The 27,024-nt window shown below is 40.4% G+C and overlaps 1 long non-coding RNA gene across 1 annotated transcript; it reads left to right on the top strand.

The window, feature by feature from the left end:
* On the top strand, positions 1-26,385 carry LOC104651254 (uncharacterized). The gene is made up of 4 exons (XR_744746.3): positions 1-66; positions 23,047-23,106; positions 24,375-24,461; positions 26,272-26,385. It is a non-coding gene; the product is annotated as an uncharacterized LOC104651254 (long non-coding RNA).
* Positions 26,386-27,024: the final 639 nt, after the last annotated feature.

Here is a 27,024-nt window from a genome sequence, read left to right as displayed (position 1 = left end):
CTCGGCACTGGCGGTTTTCTAAGGTGCTTTCATCCTGTGTCCTTGAACTGCTTCCATCACTCTTAGGTAAGCCCTGTATTCAGGCCATCTGGAATCTGCCTGCTCTCCTTGGCCCTTGCCTCTGTGTAGGGGGCTTCCTGTATGAGCGCAGGAGCCCACAGACCTTCTTGCTACGTGTGGGGCCTGGCCATTCTTAGGAACTACATTCAACTCCTGGAGTCTCAATTAGGATACATGTAGAAAAGTTAGAGCTGATTTGATAAAAGCAATAGAAACCACTAGAGCTTAGTTTCATTTTGAGGATGTAGTAGAGAATAATTTCCTACCAATTAAATTAGCTTCATCTATAATATTAAAATATCATGGGGTGCCTTGATCTCTTTCCACAGACACAGCATGGGTGAGGTATCGTTTAATTCTTCCAGAACTCAGTATTTTAATTCCTGGAACTGAGGGAAGGGCAGACAGAAAGACATCTGATTTAATTCAAAATGTATACCTCTCTGCTTTGCTCACAGGCTGTGTCTAAGTTCTCAGAACTCATGATTTCTGCAGCAACCAGTGGGTCAGGAGCACCAGGCTGGCCCCAAAGGCTACCGAGAGCTCCCCCAGCAACCTGCACCACAGGGTCCTGAGAACCGGTCCATAGCGACGCTGAAATGATATTTGCAACCCCATCTGAAGAACCTGCTCAGAGCCAGCTTTGCTCTGCTGATTTGGAGCAGTGCTGCAGGCCTGGGCTCCGTTCCACAGTACATGTGCGGGGATCCCTGCGGGGCCCACCTGACCCACACAGAGCCAGCCCTCTTCTGGCCTTCCTATGTCTTCAGACTCAGGCCAGGAAGCACGAGGCACCCCTGCCCCTGGGGCCATAGGAGTCTAGGGTTTGCTGCTTCAGTCTCCCTCCAGAAAACAGAAAAACAAACAAACAAACAAACAAAAAACAAGCTTTTGTTTTCTGTTTCAGCATGAAAAAGTCTGTTGGAAAGTCACTCTGTTGACTTCCCTATAATTCTCTTCCCTCATGATCCCACTTGTAGGGGTCACCCCTGAAGGAGAGTGGGATGAGGGATCCCTCACACTTGGCATATTCTTGCCTCAAGTTTTCTATTGTGAATCATTTCCATTCTACTAAAGGCCTTATGTTTGAAATCAAAAAACTAGGATAAAACACTTGCCCCCTGCTGTCCTTCAGTGTAAGTCCCATCCTTGAAACAACCAACAGAAATTAGTCTTTGCTGCCTAAATGTTGCCTGCAGAGAAAAGTGGGAAATACATAACAGAAGAAAAATAAACAAGGAAAAACATCAATTAATATTTCAAAATCATATCCTGGTTAGTATTTTATAATGCAGGGCCATTCACAAATCACTGATATGCTTATTCTCATTTAATTTTTCAATGACTCTTGTGGAGTAAATGCTATAATCTCATTTACAAATGAAGATTCAGAGTGCTTAACAATTACTCATCCCCTCTGCTGAGATTGGATGCCAGATACACTTCTAAAGGATCTGTGAGTTGTGAATTTGTAGCTCAAGTGGAATGTAAGAAACTTGAGGACAGGAACTGGGACCCACATTTTTAACTTCCACATTATCTAGATGTTATGGAATGAATCATGTACCATAACATCTTGAGCATGGCGGTCTCCATTACCTGAAGCACCAGGGAGGAGGAGGTGATTCCAGGAGTTGTAGCCGGAGCCTTAGGTTCCCAATGTACTAGGAGTTGGAACTTGAAAAATAATGTGTTGAAGTTCTAACTCCTACTACCTTAGAAATGTGACTGTATTTAAGAAAACACCTTTAAAGAGGTAATCGGGGTAAAAATGAGGTAATATGGGTGGGACCCTACTATAATATGACGGGTGTTCTTATTAAAAGGGGATATGAGAGCACAGACACACAAGGAGGGATGACCATGTGAGGACATGCCAAGAACACAGCCATTCTGCAAGCCAAGGAGTCAGGCTTCCAGAGAAGCCAAACCAGCCACTGCCCTGGTCTTGGACCTCCAGCCCTCAGAGCTGTCAGAAAATCAATTTCTGTTGTTTATAATCCCCCATCTGTGGTATTTTGTTATGGTAGCTTACTAAACTAATACACTGGCTCAGTGTCATGGTTAATAGATCTCTGTTATATTAAACTATGGAATTTTAGAGAAGGACACAGTGCTTTAATTCTTTTGAAATGTGCTGTTCAAATTTCTTCACTCTGTAAGTGTTCACCACTTCCGAGTCTTCTGCTGGGCTCTGGGATGACAGAGATGGAATTAGTCCCTGGCAACTCTTAAGGAGGACAGCAGTCTAGAACAGAAGCTGTGACTAGGGCCTTACACACCAGTGTGGTTAGGGTGAGGGTGAGGGTTAGGTTTAGGGCAGAACAATGAGGCCATAATGTGGTCAGCCAGAGGAAGAACGGCCGGTTGGTCTGGATGTTGAAAAGATTCACAGAACATGACTGTGTGTTGTTTTTTAACAAATGAGGAGGAATTGCCAGTGACAGAAGATGTTAAAAGAATTTCAGGTGGAAACCCTGAAAAGAGTTCTACTGGCTACCACAAAATAAATAAATAGGTAGATTCCTTAGCAAGGCTTAAAAGACTCTAAATAGTTGGGCCTCTACTTTCTAAGCACTCTTATTTCTTGCTACTGATCTTCACACTCAGCATCCCACCACACAGCCCCCTTAGACTGCCTGCAATTGGTCAGACACCCCAGTATGTCTCACACCTTGGCCTTTTCTTGAGATACTTCTGCAGATAACTCATTCCCCTCATGAGTAGCTCTGTATTTCTCTGACTCTTCCTTAAGGTCACCTCTTCTATGGCATCTTCCCAGGTATCCCTAAATGGAATGAACCACTGCCTCTTTGGTCCACATTATAGTTTGTGCAGATACTTATTGTTAGCCTGTATGTAACATTGTTTTCTCTGATTTTTTGGAATATCTGACTCAATTTATTAGATTATAAGTATTTTCATAATAGCAACCATAATTTACTTAGGTTGATATCACCAGCATTCTTAGTAGATGCTCAACACATATGTGTTCACTAAATGAATATGCAAAGACACCAGAGTTGCCTGTGCATAAAAAGGCAGGCACTTGTTCAGTGGTGAGCATGTAGAGTGCTCAGAGTCAAGGCTTGAAAAACAGATTGGCCTTTCATGTAGAGTTGCTAAATTTAGCAACTAAAAATAAAGATGCCAAGGTGGGTGGATCACCTGAGGTCAGGAGTTCAAGACTAGCCTGGTCAACATGGTGAACTCCTGCCTCTACTAAAAATACAAAAATTAGCTAGGCATGGTGGCAGTCAGCTGTAATCCCAGCTACTTGGGAGGCTGAGGCAGGAGAATCACTTGAATCTGGGAGGCAGAGGTTACAGTGAGCTGAGATCATACCATTGAAAGAGCAAGACTCCATCTCAAAAAAAAAAGAAAATATGCCTAGTTAAATCTGAGTTTCAGATAAGCTACAATATTAAATATATATATACATACATATATACACACACACACACACACATACACATACATATACATACATTAGCATAAGATGTCTCATGCAATATTTGAGGCATATTTATATTCTTATATGTTTATTTTTTTGGTCTGAAGTTGACATTTAACTGAGACACTGGGGAGGCTAAGTGGGTACAACAGAGATGAACACCTTATCATTTGGTTCCAGTAGATCCATAGTTTGGGTCATTCCTTCCTCTTCCCCAAGTGGTAGATTAGGAAAGACGTGGCTGCCTTCCTCTCTATGTTCTTAATTTGGTTGTCCACACTAGAGTCAAGTAAAGTAGAATTAACCTCGGAGAGTAAGTAAGATTTTACACAATGGAATCATAAATGCTGTACATGGAGAAAAGAGAGAAAAGAGTGGAGAAGACTTAAATTTAAAAAAAAAAAAAGAAGAAAAAAAAAAACAGCCAATATGGTCTTGGCCTTCATGAGAGATTCACACAGCTTTTGGGATATATTTCCAAAGCTTAAACTTGAAGGGAAATCACATGGATATTATGCCACCCTTCCCAGAATTTTAAGCAGAGGCCAAATGAATGTTTCCCCAGAATCCCCGATCAATTGCAACTACTGACATTCACGTCGGTCTCGTGGCACCTGCTTCCACCAAATGCTAGTGTTTAACATTTCTCACAGTGTTTCTAAACTCGAATTTGCTCACTGCTACCAGCTAGGAACAGATGCACCAGAGAGAACCTATTTGAAAGTGGGTGGCTTATTATGAACAACTTAGGGTCTATAAAAAAATCTCAACAAGAGCTGGAAGAAAAAAAATAAAAACTGCCAGAAGCTCTAAAAAATCTCTTCAAAAGAAAACAGAATAGTTATCTGGAAATTCTGCAAATATGTAAAGGAATCTTGTTTTAGCAATGTTTTGCACTTTGATATAAATTCCTAAAAGTTACCTCTAACTTGAACACAGAATTGAGTTACTGCTCTGCCAAAAGAATTTCTTCTTCAGGCCAGAGAAGTGACCTTGTCCAAAACTGTGAACAGAGTTGCCATATTGGGTGAAAATATACACCCTTTGCTTGCTTCCAATTTTCTAATGGCATGGCAGTAGTACAACTACTGCTACTGATTTTGTAAAATTGTTTCCCACAGTGATTACATATGATGAAGCTTCCAGTCTGTGTTGTCCAATGAGGCAGCCACTAGACACACTGGCTACTGAGCCCTGAAATATGGCTAATCTGAATTGAGAAGTGCTGTACATGTGAAATCCAAACCAGGTTTTGAAGACTTAGTTGGAAAGAAGCATGTAAAATATCATAAATAATTTTTATATTGGCAACACTTTTAAATTTCAGATGTTTGTTTAAATAAAATACATAATTACAATTAATTTTATATTTTTAAATGACTACAAGAAAATTTAAAATCATACTTTTGGCTCACCTGTGTGGTTCCCATTAAACTCCATGGCATATTTTAATCAAAGACTAGTAATCCTGTAACTTACGGGAAAAATGGTGTGACATTCTAAATCTTCCACCTTTGATATGACTCCAGGTGTCGAAATACCTCAATGTCACAGTGAGGGGAGCAGATGTGGGAAGGCTTTTTGTGAGACTCCGACCAGCAGATTTATCAGCCAACAAGGAAGGAAGGAATTGAGTCAACTGTTTCATGCAATCATGCACTAGGCCTGACCTTGTACTTTGATTTGTTTTATCCCAGCACAATGTCCTTAAACATTCTCATAAACTTTATTGAACAGCTGGTGTTTTTCTATGCAGTGATTTTCATGTCAGTGAGGTGAGACAACAAGGTTTCAACCTGTAATATAGCAAGTTTTTAACAGTCTCTGGTCAATTTTCTGAGCCTTCTTGGAGTTCCAGGAACTGGGCACTAGTTAAAGGGGAAATGGGGTCAGGGTGGTAGTGACTGATGGGGGTTTGGTGAGGAAATCAGCAGGTGTAATACAACATGGTAGGTGCCAGAGGAGCAGAGAAGGAGGAGTTCCTAGCCCAGTTTGAGTGATAGCAGCGAGGACCCCCCAAGGACTTGAGGACTGATTTCACCTACAAGAATCTTGCAGACTCCATTAATAAATAATTGGTAGATGCTGTGTTCTATGAGTATGTCATCAGTAGCAAGCTAGCTGGTATCTGGAAGCCAAGGGCATGGTGCCTCACTGAGTCTATAGTAACAAGCAGCTCAGGGTGTAGAGCACTGAAGAGGAAAGGACTCTTAAGAATCATATCAAGTAATATGAAAATGCCATTTTCCAAGCTATGCTGAAAGTGATCCTTGCCCATTTCATTATCCATATCATTATCTACATCATTATCCCCAAATTTCAACAAAAATATACATTGGGAGAAGGCTTTTGGTAGCATTTTATATGGATTACAAAAAGAAAAAGGAAGAAAAAGGAAGAAGAAAAAGAAGAAGGAGGAGGAGAAAGACGAGGAGGAGGAGGAGGAGGAGGAGGAGGAGGCGGCGGCAAGAAGACATCATGGCTCACCTTTGCCACATTTAGGAAGATAGCAGAGAACAGCTGAAAACTGAGACACAAGGTTGTCAATAGTTAAATGGTTAGCAAATAAGAAACAGTAGTACTAGGAGGAAAATAAAGTTTATGAGAATACAGGATGACATGTAGCTGGAGATTTGAGTTAAGCTTCTGACCATTTATGAGATGAAAGCATCTCTCAATTTTTAAATGTTAAAGAAGATGTTATCACCAATTAATTTTTTCCACAAGTACTAACAAAATTTACTGGAGAAAGAATTGTCTTTTCAACAAATGACGCTATAACAACTGGATAGCCACATGCAGATGGATGAAGTTGGACCTGTATCTCACACCATACAAATGGTAACTCAAAATTTATGAAAAATATAAATATAAGAACAATATTTATGAAGAACTAAATTGTAAAACCCATAGAAGAAAACAGAGCCATCAATATTCATGATCTTGGATTAGACAATGGTTTCACAGATATGACAACAAAAGCACAAGCAACACAGGAAAATCTGACAAACGGGATGTCATCAAAACCACAGACTTTTGGACTTAGAAGTACACTATTAGAAAGAGAGAGACAGCTACTCGCAGAAAAGGAGAAAATATTTGCAAATAATATATTTGATTGGAGACTTGTATCCAGAATATATATAAACACAGCTCAAAAATAAAAAGACAAACTAATTTAAAAGTGAGCAAAAAATTAATAGACTCTTCTCCAAAGATGATGCACAAATAACACAGTTTCCTGTGTTATTTGTATCGAATCTTATTAGTCATTAGAAAAATGCAAACCAAAATCACAATAAGATATCACTTAAAACACACTCGGAAGGCAAACAATAGCAAGTGTTGGTGAGATGGAGAAATCAGAATCCTTAAACAGTGCTGGTGGGGATGTGAAATGATGTATTCACTTTGTAAAAACAATTTGGTCATTCTTCAAAAGTTACACAGAAACACCATATGACCCAGTAATTCAATCTTAGGTATATACATAAAATAATTGAGAATATGTGTTCTGGAATAAACGAAAATGCCCATCAATGATAGACTGTATAAAGAAAACATGGTACATATATACCATGGAATACTATGCAGCCATAAAAAGGAATGAGATCATGTTCTTTTCAAGGACATGGATGAAGCTGGAAGGCATTATCCTCAGCAAACTAATACAGGAACAGAAATAAAATACTGCAAGTCCTCTTAAGTGGGAGCTGAACAATGAAAACACATGGATACAGGAGGGAAAAACATACATGGGGGCCTGTTGAGGGGTTGGGGGGAGTGAGAACATCAGGATAAATAGCTAATGCATTCTGGGCTTAATACCCAGATGATGGGTTGATAGGTGCAGCAAACCACCATGGCACACGTTTACCTATGTGACAAGCCTGAGCATCCTGCACATGTATCCTGGAACTTGAAATATTTTTTTTTTTTTTTTTTTTGAGACAGAGTTTCACTCTTGTTACCCAGTCTGGAGTGCAATGGAGCGATCTCGGCTCACCGCAACCTCCGCCTCCTGGGTTCAGGCAATTCTCCTGCCTCAGCCTCCTGAGTAGCTGGGATTACAGGCACGCACCACCACGCCCAGCTAATTTTTTGTATTTTTAGTATAGACGGGGTTTCACCATGTTGGCCAGGATGGTCTTGATCTCTTGACCTCGTGATCCACCCGCCTCGGCCTCCCAAAGTGCTGGGATTACAGGCTTGAGCCACCACGCCCGGCGAAATATTTTTTTTAAAAAAGAAAATATATGTCCATACAAACACTTGAAAACAAATGTTCATTGCAGCATTATTCATAACAGTCAAAGATGGAAACAATTTAGTTGTTCATTCACTGATAAATGAATAAATAAATGTGGTCTATCCATACAGTGAAATATTATTCAACCATAAAAAGGAATTAAATATGAATACATGTTAGAATATGGATGAATTCTGAAAATGGCTTATTAAGTGAAAAAAAAAGAAACATAAGGTCACATTGTGTATTATAACATTTATACAAAATATTCCAAATAGGCATTTGCCTATGCCAGAAAGTGAAATTAGTGGTTTCCGGGGACTGGGGATGGAGGAGACCAGAAAGAAGCTGCTAATGTATATAGGGTTTCTTTCATGGGTGATAAACATATTCAGGAGTTTGATAATGGTGAAGGTTGCACAAGTTTGTGGCTATGCTAAAAACCACTGAAAGGGTGATTGTATGATATATGATCATATCTCAATAAAAATAATGTGGCTCCAGAAAGTTGGAGGTTGAGGAATACTTTCACAAACTGAAAATTTTGTTACAAAAATACTCTGCATGTATTGAGCATCTACTATAAGCTGTGCCCTTTTCTGTTATATATATGTTTGATTTAATTTATTCTGTATAATGATTGCATAAATTAAGTTGAAATACCCACATTTCAAAAATGAGAAAACTGTGGCTCAGAGACCTACTGGGATAAGAAGTAAATAAATCAATAATGAAATGATAATGTCCCTATTCCTCATGGAGCTGAATCCAGTTCAGACAGTTCTTGATGATAATTAACTGTTTGTCTTCAGGGTCAAAATCGTCACACATCTGACATGCTCCTAGGCATCTTTGCTGTATGCGGCATCCACAAGCTGTTCATCTTGGGAAGGAGAATGAGGCCCCAATGTGGCATTCTGTTTCCAGGCAGCTGATGTGGTCCTTCAGGCTTTGGAACCCCAAGGACCGCATGTCCACTAAGCCATGTAGTGCTGGTGTGTCTAAGAGATGAGAAGATTCCCGCTCAGCAGCCAATTCACGTTTCTGCTACCAAATGTCATTAACAAAATGTTCTCACTTAATATACAAACTGCCCCCTCCATGCTTATCTAACAAGTCTGGATTCATGGGATAGAACCAGCAGACCCCATATATTTATCCAGATATAACACAAAAGTGCATAATTCAAAGAGGCTTTTGCTCTGAATTTTTGCAGTGCTCAGCAGACTGCAATTTACTCTGTAGACCACAGGGGATTTGGAGAAGTCTAAGGACCACGGGTGGCTCCCTTGAGGCTGGACCATCAGATGAGGTCAAGGAAGTGGCCAGAGGAGAGGCCAGGGTGGGAAGGTTAGCACATGCAATAATCAGTGGAATTTATGGTCGCGCCAGAGAGTTTATACTGAGTCTTAAGGGCATTGAGAAGCACCCCAGTTTCTAATGGGAGAAGCACAAGGATGGCTTCTGAAAAGAAGGGCGTGACCGCATCTCATGGAGCTCCTACTACATTCCAGGCAGTTATTTCTTGAAGAATACAGTGAGAAGTAAATCTCAGAATCTGTGCTCTCTTGAGAGGGAAGCCAAGCATGGAGTAAAAGATAAAATAAATGCAAAATAATATTTATTAAATGCACAGGCAAAAAGCGTTCCAGAAATTCAATAAAGAAGAAATGCCTCTAAGATATAGGTTAAAAGACTAAGAAAATTAAACAGAGAAATTTCAGCCATATGTGCCTAATCTGAAAGGTGGATTCTGATTGGCAAAAAGACAGAGCTGGGATGAGGCTATCCTCAGCCCCAGGCTGGGGTGGTCACAGCTCTAAAGGAAAGCTTCAGAAATGAGAATGATGCTGCTAATAGGCTTTAAACCACAGCCTTTGAAAGTAGAATTTCTCCTTTAAAAAAATTAATACAGTCCTCAGTTTCGTCATCTTTTATACACAAGTGTCTAAGAAGACAAGATGTATTTGATTAAAAGTTCTGTGCTGGGTGCACACATCTCTGGTATACACATTACACAGAGCCACAGGCAAGTGTGGAGCATAGACCGAGCCCCCTTCTCTTGCTCCCCAGCTTCACCATCGGCAGGGACAACAGACTTCACCAACACTCTACAACTAATGATGCCTCATCGCCATGGAAAGCTACGTGACATAAAAAGTCACAAAACCAGACACAACTATGGAGAAGTAAAACTATATCCGGAAGCTGCCCGAGTTAACCATGGAAAAGGGTGCTGAGGTTAACCCAAGTGCCACTGAGGTTGCTTTTTAATCCCAGGCTGAAGAAAGCTGAGTCCCGGATAGAAGAGAAAGGTTAGCGGAGCCAAGTACAAAGGTTACCCTTCCTCTTAACCAGCTGTCTAATTCTGCAAGTCCTGATAGGCACCAGGATGGAAATGTGGGCCCCTAGGACTTCCTAGACGTGGGATCAGAAGATCTGGATGTGCGCCCACTCTGCTACCTCCCAGGGCCACAGGCTCCTGCAGGGGCTTCGTTTCTAGAAAGCTCATTTTCATCTGACAAGTGGGGGGAAGAGACCAGAGTTTACTAAATATAGTTCAAGGCCAAAAGTTGGCACATTTCCTCATTTTTCCCCCACATGCCCCAAGAGGCAGGTGCTACTCTTCCCATTTTACAGAGGAAGATACCAAAGCTCAAAGAGCTTAAGTAACTTGCCCAAATTGTGAGGGTGGTTAATTAATAATGTAGCGTGTTATCCAGGTCAGGCTGACCCTGAAGTCTTCACTCAGCAGGCAGTAATTTCCTTTGCGGCAAATGGGCTTAGCCATCCCTCTTGGCTCCTCCACAGATGTTTGTGGAGGAGAAAGAAATGAATGGATGGGATGGAGGTCTGTGAAGCATACCATGCTCTATCCACTTCCTGGAAGAAGAGCTCTAGGGGCGTGGGGACAGGCCTGGGGTCAATAGCCCTGGGAAGTCATGGTCCATGTCACCCTGGCCCTGCTTTGCCTATGGATAGGAGGAGATGGGCGTGAAAGGCGCTCTTGCTGAATCTCAGCTGGATAGACTCCAGGCCCTCACCAGTTCTAGACAGAGCGTCGCACTGCAGTCAACTTGGCTTCCATCATGCTGTTTCAGAGGTAGAGAGGAGAATTTCCAGGCCTGGGGGAGCTTCACCTCTGAAGTCTGATCCAGGGGTCTGCTGCTGAGGGCGACTGCAGGTAGTAGGGCATTGAGTCAGCAGATGCCCTCAGGACAGTGAGTCAGCTAGAACAGGGTGATTTCCCCTGCCAGCCTGCCCAGTTCCCACAGACTGGCTGAAATCTGAGCAAGCAAGGCCCATGGAAGCGAAATGAGAAGTGCCTCCGCAGGTGGTGTTTGCTTCTGGGGAGAAGAAACCAGTGTGCTTCAATGTGAATGCACAGGCTTAGAGAGGCAGGGCTTGGACCAGAACCTTCATTTGAACCCCTTAACTGAGGGACTCAAGGCAAGTTATAATTCCCTTAGCTTGCCTCCTACATCTGTGAAATGGATATAACTTCTAGCCTGAAAGATTGCTGTGAGAATGGAATAAAATAGTGTGTAAAGTCCCCCACATAAAATCCAGGAAATTGTAGCTGCTGTAACCAGGATGCTGAAGACAAAGATGACCACAGTAATGACGACAGGTCCCTCCATTATCAGAAGCACAGGGTGCCCGTCTGTCTCCAGGGGACTCTGTGGTTTACAGGGCTCTGCCATGGCCCTTATTTCCCTTGTTTCATCTGAGCTTCGTGACAAGCCCACTAGGCAGGCAGTGCAAGGATTCTCTCTTTTAACGGATGAGGAAACTGTGGCTTAACAGGCTAAATGACCTTCTTAAGTGACAGAGCAGGTAGCTGCAGAAGTGAGGGCTGTCACCCAGGTTGGCTCATCCTGGCCCCTCTTTCTCTAGAACCTGTAGCTTATGCCATGGCTCTGTGGCTGAGCCTCTACCAGGAAGCAAACCGACCCTATTTCTAGGGTCACATTTAGGCAAGGTGAATACTAAGAGTGTTTTTTTGTACTTTTCACTCAACAAGTATCAGGCTGAGTGCTTCTCCTTGAATAAATAGAAACATAAATTCCATTGCACACATTTTCTCAAAAAAAAAAAAAGAACAAAACATGCTTAGGTTTCAACATTTTTTAGTTACTTCTTTGGAACACTAGCTGTGATCAACTTGAGAAAATGTAATTGCCCAATTGAGGCTATCCAGGAAAATCTTCAAAAACTTTCTCATGTTTTTCCAACGTGCTGCACAGAAATGTCCTCAGGTGCATCTGAAAGAATGTGAGAGCAAGTGCCAGGAAAATCAGGAGCTTCTCTGGACCTGCCCTTTACGGGGTGGCTTGGGGCAAGTCTCTGAAACACTTCGGACCTCACTGTCTTCATATTTAAATGAGAAGAATGGGAAGTGCTCCCTGTACCCATGGGCGAACATCCTTATCAGTGTACCTGGAACTACACTAGGGCACAGGAACAACATAATGCGAGGGTTTCCTCTCATCCAGAATGCTCAGGATTTCTCCACTGAATTCCCCATCAAGTCCCATCTGGGCAACCTACATAAAGTTTCCACTTACAGAGTATCTTGGCCACTTGAATTGAATTGGCAGTGGAGTCTAGGGGTGAAGAAACCAGACTTGGGGTCAGACTGACCTGTACACATCCTAATTCTACACATATTAACCATTAAACTCTGGGAATTATTTCATCAGTAATATAAAGGTGACAACAATAGCATATCAGCTCATAGGATGGTGGTAAAAATTAAACAAATTTACCTATGTGAAGCATTTAGAAGTGTCTGTGCAAATAATATCATTTCAATATTCTCTACACTCCCTCAGAATTTTCTATCATAGTAAATTTCTCCACCATCCATCTATCCATGCATCCTTCCTTCTATCCCTCCAGTTGCATAAGAAACAAATGGGAAGTCATTTTAGCACCTGACCTTCACCTCTGCCACACTGGGTCCTCCGAATTCTAAGCCTTTATTCATCACCTCTTCCAATACTTTATCCAAGACACCCTGTCTTCAATCTCATTAGTATAGCCAGAATAATTTTTTAAGGTAAAAATCAGATCGTTTCATTCCCTGCCTCCCAATGCATTTAAAATTAAACCCAAACTTTTTATAATGGCCCTGCATAATCAAACCCCTTCCTATTTCTCCAACCTCACTTTGTATCACTCCTTCCTACACTCTCAGCTTGGGACACACTCGCCTCTTTCAATTTCCTGAATGCACATGGCTCTTTCCAATATTAGAATCTTCACAGATAACATCTGCTCTGCCTGTTATGTTCTTCCCCTTCTCCTTGCAGGCTGACTCCTCACTTTTCAGATGATAGTCTTCATATTACATCTTAAAAATGGTTTTCTCTGAAAAAAATATGATCATCCTTTGTAGCATATATGGCAATGTAAGAGTAAATATTTATATTTTTGTGTACATACACAGTATTTAGAACTGTGTCTGATATGGAGACCACTAGGCACATTTGGGTATTTGGTGTTGCAGTGTGGCTAGTCTAAATTGAGATGTGGTGAAAGTACAAGTCCATACTGAAACACAAAAACTTCTGATGAAAAGAAAACAATCACATTATTAATTTTTATACTTATTACATATTGACACAATATTTCAGATATGCTTAGTTAAAATGGATTAGTAAAATTAATTTCATCTTATGTTTTAACTTTGGTTACCAGAAAACTTACAAAACTTGAAATTGCATATTTTGGGAGCTACTAGAGATCACTGATCCAAAGCATAGAGGTTTTCAACAAATACTTTATGGAATGAATAAAATAATCTTCCTGGAGTATCAGTAGTCCTAGAAGGTAAGGAAAAGATACTTAAATAAGTAATGAGTAAGAAATGTATAACATGTTTTTATATTGAAAAAACATGAACATGCTATAATAATGTCAATTTCACATGAAGCTTTAAAACAAAACTTGAGACAGAATAGAAATGTTGGGTGCAATGAAATTGCCACTTCAAGCTATGCTGAGGACTCCATGGGTGAGCTCTGTCTGTAGATACTGATGTGCTCTGTGAATAACAGTGGGGAAACCCTGGATGGTGTGCACAAAGAAAGACATGAAGACCACCATCAGAAATGGTGGTTACAGAGACAATGGTTCCCTCCAAAAAAAAAAGTCTGCCTTTAGAAGGCAGCAATTCACAAGACTAACCAAATGTTTCCCTAAAGGAATGAGTGTCACTGGGCTCCTGATCACTGAAAGTTAACAAGCCCCTGTAATGAAGGCAGGCCACGGTCCCTTACTAAGAGTAACGTTAAAATATTTGTATTTGTGGCCAGATGTGGTGGCTCATGCCTGTAATCCCAGCACTTTGGGAGGTCAAGGCGAGTGGATCACCCGAGGTCAGGAGTTTGAGACCAGATTGAGCAACATGGTGAAATCCCATCTCTACTAAACCTATAAAAATTACCTGGCTGTGGTGGCATGCACCTGTAATCCCAGCTACTCAGGAGGCTGAGGTGAGATAATCACTTGAATCTGGGAGGTGGAAGTTGCAGTAGGCCAAGATCAGGCCACTGTGCTCCAGCCTGGGCAACATAGCAAGATTCTGTCAAAACAAAACAAAACAAAACAAAACAAAACAAAACAAAAACAACAACAACAAAAAAACCCTGTATTTGCATAGCACTTAAAAATGAATGCCACATTTTCTACAAGTTTTCTTATTTAGTACTGGAATCAATTCTAGGAGGAATATTTCTCTTTCCATTTTACTGAGACAGGTTGTATGACCTTCTTTGAGATCCTTGGTGTGCTCAGTTCATCTCCATTTACTGTACCCATGAAGGAGGCGCTGAGCTGATGAATGAGTAGGGACAGATTTGCTGTGTGGCAGGGCCAGGGGACATCACACTCATGCTCTTTCAGAACAGCGCAGCACTATCAGTTAGAATGGTCCTCTGACCCCTTTTGTAGGGGTGCCTGGAGGAAGGTCTTGGAGTGGTATCTTTGTTAAGAGTGAGTGAGTGAGTCTACTGCCTTTTTTGTGTGTGTTATTTTCAATGTTTGTCCAGCCATTGCCATTCCTGGTGGTGGGGGAGCGGGCAGTATTTAAACCTGCTCTAAGTCTGCACAGAGTTTCTAAATCTGGCGTCTTGGTGCAAAGGGAATCTGTAGGGACTGAAAAGAGATCATTGTTTAAAGCAATGCTGGAATATCTTGTCCTATAAAATCAATCAAAATATTTGTTAGCACCAAGTTTGATGCTTTGGGGAAATAAGGACATGGAAGAGCAAAAGCATCTTTGTCAAGGCAGTTTGGTTCTTGAGTATTGCAAGAAAGTGCAAAAGGACGTAAGAGTCAGACAAAGCACGGGGAGGGAAAGGAAAGAAAAATCAACTAGCATTAAGAAACCTTGCCGGGCAGTATTGCTCTTATGTTTATGCGGTGGCGGTGGTGATGGCAGTAGGGGAGGAAGGGTGACTTTTTTCTTAAGAAAAGACATTGGTTGACTTCATGTCCTATGTCTAGCAGTGGGTGATTCCTAGGAAGGGTCCTCTGGGCCCTACTTTAGTAAATTGTAATGAATCATTGGCAATTAGTGGATCAATATTTGTATCATACTAGCAGTCTCTCAAGTATTTGAGAGCAGTCTGTTCTATGTGCTATACCGAACAGTTACTTGGCTGACGTCATTAACTTTCATAGCAAACTGTCTTTTGTTTTTAATACAAAGGTAAGCTTAGTCTTGTCAGAATTAAACTTAGTCAAGCAATAATTGTGCTCATTGTGCCTCAGGAACTATGGGGTATATAGAGATTGATACTCAGTCTTTGCCCATTAAGGTGTAACTTTCTTTAGGGAAATTCTACATATTGAAATTTAATCAATAGGAAAATTTCAAACTGAGGAATGATTATATTAGGAAAAGATTTGTATGTGTGTGTGTTATACTTCACAGGAATATTCATGTAAAATTATTTCAAATGATGAAAGACTTGATTATATTTTTCACAGAGAGAATTTACAGTGATGTTTTCAAGAATCCAGACACTATATCACCTCCACATTTAATGCCTGTGCATTAAGAAATTTTACTGCATATTCAGAAATGAAGACTCTTTTTTTTTGTTAGGGAATAGAAAAATGGAAAATGACACCAAATGCTAGGCAAAATTAGGACATGAACAATTGTTAGAAAAGGTTGTTGAATTAATTTTCATTGATCGATTTATCAAAATCATCAGCAAAGTCTAAGTTAAAAAACACAAAAGCAAAATTATTGGGAAATCATTGTATCTCTTAACTAGAATTCACTTGTATAACTTTGGTAGAATGTGTAAATAATTAAGATACACTTCCGCCTATTAAGAATAGAATGAGTATTTTCATATTATACATAATCTACATATATATTTACACATATGTAAATAGGGTCCAAAAATCCATCTAGCAATGCGTATGGATCAATGCCTATATATATAACATACAATATCATCCTGAGTGCTGCCAAAAGCAATTGAAAGTCGTGATTCTGATGTTGGTGGACCTTATGGTTAATGTGGGGAGAAGAAATGCATCAAGGAGGTGTGAATGAGCTTGCCAGGCAGCAGAGATGGGTGACAAGCCCCCTGAGAGTCCTGGCTGCTGAGGGTGAGGGATCACCAGGAAAAAACTTTTCTGCTTTACAGCTCGCTGGACCTCAGGCCCCTCAACTCACAAACCCAGGCATTACTTGTTTTTTTAATTTGATTTTTTTTAAATTAATCCATTAATTTATTTTTTCTTTTCAAGCCTCCACCTTCTAGGTTTGCCATTTGCAAGACCATGCTACATATAAGTCTTAAGTTCTGACTTCAGGAACCACTTCCAGTTGGCCTTAAGCAGCCCTGGTGTATTAGTCCATTCTCACACTGCTGTAAGGACATACCCAAGACTGGGATAATTTATAAAGGGAAGCGGTTTAATTGACTCACAGTTCCGCAGAGCTGGGAGGCCTCAGAAAATTTACAGGCATGGTGGAAGAAGCAGCAAACATGTCTTTCTTCACAAGGTGGCAAAAGAGAGAAGAATGAGAATGAAGAGGGGGAAAATTCCCTTATAAAACCATCAGATTGGCCAGGCACAGTGGCTCACACCTGTAATCCCAGCACTTTGGGAGGCTGAGATGGGTGAATCACCTGAGGTCAGGAGTTCAAGACTAGTTCAAGTCTAGCCTGGGCAACATGGTGAAACCCTGTCTCTACTAAAAATATAAAAATTAGCTTGGCATGGTGGCAGGTGACTGTAATCCCAGCTACTTGGAAGGCTGAGGCGGGAGAATCACTTGAACCCAGAAGGTAGAGGTTGTAGTGGGCCGAGAGGGTGCCACTGTACTTTAGCCTGGGTGACAGAGCCTGGGTGTCATAGATAGATAGATAGATAGATAGATAGATAGATAGATAGATGACAGAGTCTGATAATATAAATACATATATATATATATATATATATATATATATATATATATATATACACTCACTGTCAGGAGAACAGCATGCAGGTAACCACCCCCATGATTCAGTTACCTCCCACTAGGTCCCTCTTATGATACATGGGGATTATGGGAACTACGATTCAAGATGAGATTTGAGTGGGGACACAGCAAAACCACACCACCTGGCAACTCTATTTCCCTGGCCACTCACTCACTCAGGGTCCATCGTAACCAGCCTTCCTCCTACCTCAAGCTCCTCTCTCCAACCAGCACCTCCTGCCCATCCCACTTCAGTGAGCCTGTCTCTTTTTAAACTCCTGTACATTTCTAATCTTTGTACGTTGCAGTATAAACCTATCAGGATCCTGTCCTGTTCTTCCACTTTTGCTAGAAGGGCTGTTTCTCTTCCCCAAAGCTGAGGCCCCTGCCAATGGTTTGTATTTTTTTCTGCCTAGGCATTAGGCATGTGATGTTCATACTATTTTTTCTTTTATTAATATTAAAACTTACCTTCTCAACTGGATTCTTACTACTGTCTTTTATGCATATTTAAATCTCCTTTTATTTTTTTATTTTTTTTATTTCATTTTAGGTTTTGGGGTACATGTGATGAACATGCAAGATTGTTGCATAGGCACACACATAGCAGTGTGGTTTGCTGCCTTCCGTCCCCTCACCTGTATCTGCCATTTCTCCCCATGTTATCTCTTCCCACCTCCCCACCCCCCACCCCTCCCCCATTTTCCCCCAACGGACCCCAGTGTGTAGTGGTCCCCTCCCTGTGTCCATATGTTCTCATTGTTCAACACCCACCTATGAGTGAGAATATATGGTATTTGATTTTCTGCTCTTGTGTCAGTTTGCTGAGAATGATGGTTTCCAGGTTCATCCATGTCCCTACAAAGGACGTGAACTCATCATTTTTGATGGCTGCGTAATATTCCATGGTGTATATGTACCACATTTTCCCTATCCAGTCTATCATCATTGGGCATTTGGGTTGGTTCCAGGTCTTTGCTATTGTAAACAGTGCTGCAATGAACGTTCGTGTGCATGTGTCCTTGTAGTAGAATGATTTATAATCCTTTGGATATATACCCAGTAATGGGATTGCTGGGTCAAATGGGATTTCTATTTTTAGGTCCTTGAGGAATCGCCACACTGTCTTCCACAATGGTTGAATTAATTTACATTCCCACCAACAGTGTAAAAGTGTTACTATTTCTCCACATCCTCTCCAGCATCTGTTGTTTCCTGCTTTTTTAATGATCGCCATTCTAACTGGTGTGAGATAGACCAATGGAACAGAACAGAGGCCTCAGAGGAAATACAACATACCCACAACCATCTGATCTTCGACAAACCTGACAAAAACAAGCAATGGGGAAAGGACTCCCTGTTTAATAAATGGTGTTGGGAAAACTGGCTAGCCATGTGCAGAAAGCAGAAACTGGACCCCTTCCTGACACCTTACACCAAAATTAACTCCAGATGGATTAAAGACTTAAACATCAGACCTAATACCATAAAAACCTTAGAAGAAAATCTAGGCAAAACCATTCAGGACATAGGTGTAGGCAAGGACTTCATGACCAAAACGCCAAAAGCAATGGCAACAAAAGCCAAAATAGACAAATGGGACCTAATCAAACTCCACAGCTTCTGCACGGCAAAAGAAACAGTCAGTAGAGTGAATCGGAAACCAACAGAATGGGAAAAAATTTTTGCAGCCTACCCATCTGACAAGGGGCTGATATCCAGAATTTACAAAGAACTAAAGCAGATCTACAAGAAAAAAACAAACAAGCCCATTCAAAAATGGGCGAAGGATATGAACAGATATTTTGCAAAAGAAGACATACGGGAGGCCAACAAACATATGAAAAAATGCTCATCATCACTGGTCATCAGAGAAATGCAAATCAAAACCACATTGAGATACCATCTCACACCAGTTAGAATGGCGATCATTAAATCTCCTTTTAATCCTTCACCTCCTTCCAGCTTCCTTCCTTTCAGAGATAAATTTCTCAAGACTTTATTCATACACCCTCTGTTTGATCATCTTCTTGTCACTCTTAAACCCAGGTCACTGGGGCTTTAGGTGCCATCTTATTCTATCTCTCAAAATTATTCGGCTGTCTTGACCTGAAATTCTGGTTTAGGTTGAAGTATGTCCTCCTAAACAGTGTCTTAACCTCTGTTGTCTGCAAGTGTGACCTTATTTGCGAATAAAGTCTTTGTAGATGCTATCCAGTCAAGATGGAAGACATAGGGTGGCTCTAATCCACATGACTGGTGTCTTTATAAGATAAAAAGAACACAGAGGGAAGTCCGGGTGGTGACAGAGGCAGAGACTGGAGTGACATGTTCAAAAGCTAAGGAACACCAAGCACTGAAGGCAACAAGAGCATAGCATGGGATGGGTTCTCCCCTAGAGCACAGGGGAAGAGCATGGCCCTAGTGACACCTTGATTTTGGGTCTCTGTCCTCAAAAATCCTGAGAGAATAAATTTTCCTTGCTTAAAGCCACTCAGCTCCTGGTATTTTTTTTAGAGCCATCATAGGAAACTAAAACAGTGAGTAAAAGAGAAAGTTTTCTCCCATTGGGCCCTGACTACTTTAGTTCATTCATTAGCATAGCCTAGTGTTGCCTAAAACAATGTCACATTTCTCAAACACCTTCAGGGAATTCGGCTAATCTGGCAAGATGATTTTATTTAATCTTTTTTAGAGGTGCCTATCTCATACTTTCCTTTTAGAGAAACCTTCAAGCCTTTGATCCAAAACGATCATCACCTATGGCAATTTCAAGCCCTCAGAACACTAAAGAAACATGGGATGAGGACTTCCAATTTGTGTCCTTCGTGCCTGGGGGGACCAGATGTCCTGCAGGCTCATAGGAGCCTGTCAGCTTAGGCCTACTCAGAGACCCAGTGGGTCTAAGACCAACTGAGCTTACTTGGATAATAAATCATGATGATGCCCTATTCAATGTCACTCGTTGAGTGACTACCTGTTCTATCTTTTTGTAGGCCTCATCTTTCTTATAGAAAAATGCATTTTAATTAAAACAATTGAACTCACAGTAATAGAGAGTAAAAGGATGGTAGCCAGAGGCTGGGAAGGATTTCGATTGGGGAGAGGAGGTGAGGATGGTTAATGGGTCTAAAAAACACATCGAGGCAAAGAATGAATAAGGCCTACTATTTAACAGCACAACAGGGTGACTATGGTCAATGATAATTTTATTGTACTTCTAAAAATAACTAAAAGTATAATTGGGTTGTTTGTAACACAAAAGATAAATGCTTGAGAGGATGAATATCCCATTCTCCATGATGTGATTATTATATATTGCATACCTGTATCAAAACATCTCATAGACCCCATAAATATATACATCTGCTATTTACTCGCAAAAAATAAAAAGAAAGAAAAAGCAGAAAAATGTATTTTAACAGTGACCTACAAAGGGTTTACATGGCGAGCCTTCTTTCCTGTCACTCCATAAAGACACAGACTCTCGGAGTCCACATAAGTCTTCCTTGTGTAAAGATATTTTTTAAAAAAATTTATAAATTGAGAAAATAATGTTTAAAAAGATGATAATAATAGAGAAGAATTTTCATAGCTAGTGATCAGGGTAGTATATTTTATTCTCTACAAAACATTCACAATTTATTTTTTTTAATTTAACAATCAATTTTAAAGCCTTTTCCAAATTCCTGAATATGCTTGTGTACTTGCCATAAGTATGGGCTTCTGTTATCCCATCATGTGTAACACTGCTTCTTGAACGATGTGTCCACACGGCTGATGCTCCCTTCCTTCCATTCAAACCCATTCAACTCAATCCCATTCAAACCCCACCTAGTGCTTCCTGCCCCTGGACACTGATCTGCACAGTTCTTCACAGGGGCAACTGATACCTTCCCACTGCTAAATCTAATGAGAGAATCTCCATTTGCTTTCTTTTGGATTGGTAGACAGTACTTGGTTCTTTATAAGAAACCATGGAGTTCCGTAAGTGCTGGCTCTTCAGGATCTGCTTCTTTTTCCTTGATTGTTCCTTACTTTCCCTGGGCCTCTGTTCACAAAACCGTATTTCAAAATTATGCAACTGTCTGCTCTCAATCTTATTTGAAAAATTTCACAGCCACTAAAAACTTAATTTATCCAGAAGTGAACTCAAAATCTCACTCTCAGAGGGAGAGTACAAAGAAGTGTGTTCATTTTTTAAACTTTTCATAGCAGGAAGTCAATAGATGTAAGAAAATAATGAAGCATGCAATTAAAAATAAATATTAATAACTGCACATTACTAATGGTCCGCATGTTTTTTTCTAAATATTGGAGACTTCTTGTAGAAACATAGCTTTTGTAAAGAAATGTTTATTTGAGATATTTGCATTTCAATTTTCTTTAATTCTTTTGTCATTTGTTAGTTTCAAGTAATTCTTTAAAATATAATTGACTTAAAAAGTTATGTCTAATATTCTTATGTTCTCTTTCTATAAATACATACATATATACATATATGATATTTATACCTTACCTATATCTGTTATATATGTATATACATATGTATGTATTCAGAATGAAATAAGTATTTTATTCAGAGATAGTGTGAGTGCTTTTCAAAATTTTCTTTGAACCTTTTAATGTACTTGTTGTATTTTAGTTCTTTTTTTTTTTTTTTTTTTTTTTGAGACGGAGTTTCACTCTTGTTACCCAGGCTGGAGTGCAATGGCACGATCTCGGCTCACCGCAACCTCCGCCTCCTGGGTTCAGGCAATTCTCCTGCCTCAGCCTCCCGAGTAGCTGGGATTACAGGCACGCGCCACCATGCCCAGCTAATTTTCTGTATTTTTAGTAGAGATGGGGTTTCACCATGTTGACCAGGATGGTCTCGATCTCTCGACCTCGTGATCCACCCGCCTCGGCCTCCCAAAGTGCTGGGATTACAGGCTTGAGCCACCGCGCCCGGCATATTTTAGTTCTTTATGTTTAATAATAACATGTATTTTTTTATTTAAAAAAATTCATACTTAAAAAACCCTGTAAACCTTAAAAATCCAGCCTATTCCTCTGATGTTTTCTATCTCAGTGGACGTGACCACCACCCCAGCCACCCAGGCTAGAAAACTGACATTTCCTCGTGGTCCCCTTCACTCATATTCTTCATTACCTATGATCACCTGCCAGGTCCTTCCAAATTTGCCCCTGAAATCCTTCTCAAAAGATTCTTCATCTCCCCATTCCCATGACTCCTCTCCTCCTTCAGACACTTCCACCTTTTCCTTGAACTTCTGTAGGAAGAGCCCTGTCTCTCCTGGACTGGCTTCCTCAGATGCCTGCCTTTTCCAGAAGGATCCAGCAACTTGCCATCCAATCATGCTGCTCTAGCTGAGAGTTCTTAGATGGCTTTCTATCATCTGGAAGACAAAGCAAAAATTCTGTTTCTTGACTCAAACACACGCAGAGTCTTCATGGCTGCTGCCCTTGTCTCCTACTCATCAATCATCACATCCAGAACTGCCTACCATCCCATCACCACGGCCCATTCCGTGTCTGTTTGCTTTTTTGTTTTAACCTGTCCCAACACGTGCCTTTGCTTACAATGTTTTCTGTCTGCCTAGGCTGTCGTTTCACCCATTTCTTTATTTTTCATCTTGCTAAATCCCGCAATGTTTTTTAAACTTAGGCACAGAAGACTGCCTCAAATACTGAATGCCCAGGGTTTTCAAGACCCTCTTTTATATACTCTTGCCATACATTCCTGGAGAACAAGGATAATTTGTAATTTACTTTTACATCTTCCAGTCTCAGCAGGAGGAGATGCCCAGCCAGCTCTGTGTGTGGAATGGATTCTCAGTGGGCCAGGTAAGGTATTTTAGAAGCAAGGGTTTAGTGGAAGAAACCGGGTTTATGCCCACCTATATTCCTTGGCTTCTTAAAACAATCCTATGTCTTTAAACGTTCCTAAAATTAGCTGCTTGGTTTCTTTAATTAAATTAATTATGAAATCAGTCTTGCCTAAGAAAAGTAGAATTCAAGTCCATGGCATAAAGGAATCTTACAGTTCACCAATAGGTTGAAAAATCATATGGGTTAGTCAGCCATACAAAGTGTATTTGTTCTAAAAGATTCAAGGAGAAAAAGTCAAAAACGTAAATTTTAACACTACATACTTGGTCTTTTTCTACTTAATAGTCGTGAAACATAAAAGTTACATGAATTTTCTGAGTTTTCCTGCCTCCTTCCCTCCCTTCCTTCCTCCGTTTCTTCCTTGCTTTCCTCATCTTCATTTCTCTCATAAAAGGAGACAGTATCTCCTACAAAGCTTTGAGAATTCACAGGATAGAAACTGTAGTACGCCATGTGGTGCTCAACCAACGCTCATCCCATGTCGCTCCTGTGACCTCCAGCTGCCGTCACTTCTGTTAGAATCATAAGTGGCTCCACCTCAGCATGGTAGGAATGCTTAATTAACATATACTTGAGTCTACCTTTTAAATAATTCTCTTCTTGAATGGAAGAAAGAAGTGTATTTGATTTATTGTTAATTTTCTGTTACCTGACACATGATAATCACTTAATAAATGTGATAAAAGAAAAGGTAGGTAATAATACAGGGTTTACCAAGTGCCAGAGGATATTCTAAAGACATTACATTTTAATCCTTTAATCCTGTCAACAACCCTTTGAGGTAGGCACTATTCCAAGTGCCTACAATGCTGAGGTGGAGCCACTCATGATTCTAACAGAAGTGACAGCAACTGCAGGTCACAGGAACGACATGGGATCAGCGTTGGTTGAGCACCTCCTGCTGCCCACATGGTGTACTACAGAACTGTTTAAGTAACTCTCCCATGGCCACTCAATAAAGTGGCTATTAGGGGACTGACTGCAGAATCCAGGCTCTCAATGAAATTAAATAGTCTCTTAGTTAAATTATTTGATTTTTAACAAAGCTCTTTAAAAATTAAATATAGAACTAAGGCTCTTTCTTATAACATTTTTACTTCTTCATTAAACCCTAGAAAATGAATTAGATGTGAACATCATGCCATGTTTTTACATAGGTTAGCTTCACTGCTTAATTGGATAAAAACAATTCCAATTAAAACATCTCACTTTTGTCTTTCCAGCTCCTGCATGTTGGTGTGTTGGTGCATGTTAGACTGCCATTCAGCAAAAGGCAAGACTCTGCCTCCACTCTGAGTATTCTGGAAAATGTAAGCAATTGGATCAGACTTTCATATCACTGCCTCCTAGATGATTAGAATCTCAGTTTTCTGCAGAGTCTATCAGACGTTAGGCTCCCCGTATCTCCCGTCAGTACTCACTGAGTCGTGAGGGTTCGGAGATGATTTATTACATGTGACACAGGTTTCTGTTTATGCACTCATAAAGGCCATGTCTGCAAGATCTATAGAGCCAGCTTGCACCAGTACACTGAGCTGAGATGAATAAATGAATAATTGTTTTGATAATATTAACCAAGCATGTGTGATATCTCTTTGCGACATCTGTTATGAACAAAATAAACAAAAGGAGTCTTCACTGGTTGTATGTTGCTTTCAGGAACAATGTAACGTACCCAATTTCGTAAGCCTTTGTGGGTATTAATTAGAATATGTCTTTTTCTGAATATCTCAGGATCAAGTGGAGTGCCAGTGCACTTAAGATACGGCTGGATAAAAATAAGTTGGTGATTTTATTTAAAATACCAAACATCTCTTTTGCCCCTTTAGATTTTAATTTAGTGTTTCTCAGTGCAAGGTAAGAAAATCAGTGAATGGTTTAACAAACACCAGAAGTTATTATCATTGGCCTGATCCCACTTTCTACAGAGCCAGGCTCTGATGTACATATTGCTTGAAGTCTTCCACAACGTACCAGACAAGTGACTGATGAGCCTCTGACTGGTCACGTCCAGTGATAAGTGACTCACTACCCTGCAAGGCAACTTTGCAGCTTTGGCAGTAGGGTAGTCCTTCTGGAAGCAGGACATTCTGAAATCTTAAACAGCTTCCCTCTATACAGAAAACTGCCCCATTCAGAAAGCTGCCAGGGCTTGCTTATTCGAAAGGAAATGACTCAACATAATTTGTGGAAGGGGGAATAACACTCAACATTATCTTTCAAAAATATGGGGTATGATGTGAGAAAGAAAAAAGTAGGGGGATGCTTGCTGAGAAGAACATCATATTTTAAATACTCGTACTCCATTCTACTTCCAGGCTGAGGGTGAAGGTAAAAAGAAATCAAAAGAAGCCAGAGTTTCATTTTTCCAGGACTGGTAATTGGCCTGCCCTAGGCACAGAGAGCTATCCTGGAAAGCTCCCCACTGGAATAAGAGTGGACATAGAACAAGCGGTGTCCCCTGTGGGCTGGTGACCACATAGTCAATAGAGTTGGGACATTAAAACTGGTCAGTGTGGCTAGGTAATGGCACTGAAGGCCAGACGACCCTATCCATACATGCTCAGCATCTTGGAAACAGGAAAACTCTCCACCAAATGTGTACGCATCTCCTAAAACGTGATGATGCTGAGCAGCCTGCGAATGCATTTCCACCACTGAACATGGGGTGGGGATGCTGAAATAAAATAAAATTATATTATCAGAACAAAGGAAGATGGCATCTTTGCATGTCTAAGAGTATAGACTACCATTTATTCCAACTACTCATTCAGAAAGCAAAATCTATTTCTCTATAGCTTTTGTCTTTTTCTATCTGTTAGGGCCAAAGTAAATTTTTATTTTGTATGCTTTTGTTTTTATTTTCAAAGTAAAATTTTTCTTTTGTATGTTTTCTCTTGGCTAACTAATGATAGAGATTGCTAGGTACTAAATGTTTACACATTCCTCCCCCATTCATAAAGTGAAACCCTAATCACCAAGGTGATGGATTAGGAGGTGGAGCCACTGGGAGATGATTAGGTCACGAGGGTGGAATTCCCATGGGTGGGATTAGTGCCCCCATAAAAGGACACATGAGAACTTGCTTTTTCTCTCTCTGTTCTCCGTGTGTGGACACAGGCAAGAAGATGACCACCTGCAATTCCAGTAGCAACTCCCCACCAGACATGGGATTTGCCAGTGGTTAGATCCTGGGCACCCAGCCTCCAGAGACGTGGAAAATAAATGTTTGCTGTTTAAGCCATCAGTTTATGGTAATTTGTTATAGCAGCTCAAATTAGCTAATATGGTTTGGCTTTGTGTCTCCACCTTAATCTCATCTTGAATCATAATTTCATCATCTCCATATGTAATGAGGAGGGACCTAGTGGAAAGTCATTAAATAATGGGGATAGTTCCCCTCACCCCATGCTGTTCTCATAATAGTGAGTTCTCATGAGATCCAATGGTTTTATAAGAGGCCTCCCCCTTTGCTCAGCACTTCTTTCTCCTGCCACCATGTGAAGAAGGATATGTCTGCTTCCCCTCTCACCATGATTGTAAGTTTCCTGAGGCCCCCCAGCTACGTGAAACTGTGAGTCAATTAAACCTCTTTTCTTTATAAGTTACTCAGTATTGGTTACTTCTTCATAGCAGCATGAAAATGAACTAATACAATGACTAAAATAGAAATAGTGTATTTTTATTTTCTAGAGTACAATCCCAGTTCTATCATACTGGATCTGGCATATCCATAATCTACTATTCTAGGTACACTATAATTTGTGCACATTTTCCATAAGATGTATAACAAATTATTATTATCTACAATCCAAAAAAATAGCCCAAGCTATTAGTTTTCTTCCAGTAGTTTGATGAATATAGCTTGGAGCA

The sequence above is a fragment of the Saimiri boliviensis genome, chromosome 1, assembly GCF_048565385.1.
Source record: "Saimiri boliviensis isolate mSaiBol1 chromosome 1, mSaiBol1.pri, whole genome shotgun sequence".
NCBI lineage: Eukaryota > Metazoa > Chordata > Mammalia > Primates > Cebidae > Saimiri > Saimiri boliviensis.
The sequence above is the reverse complement of the archived record's forward strand: the minus strand, read 5'-3'. Positions and strand labels throughout refer to the sequence as shown.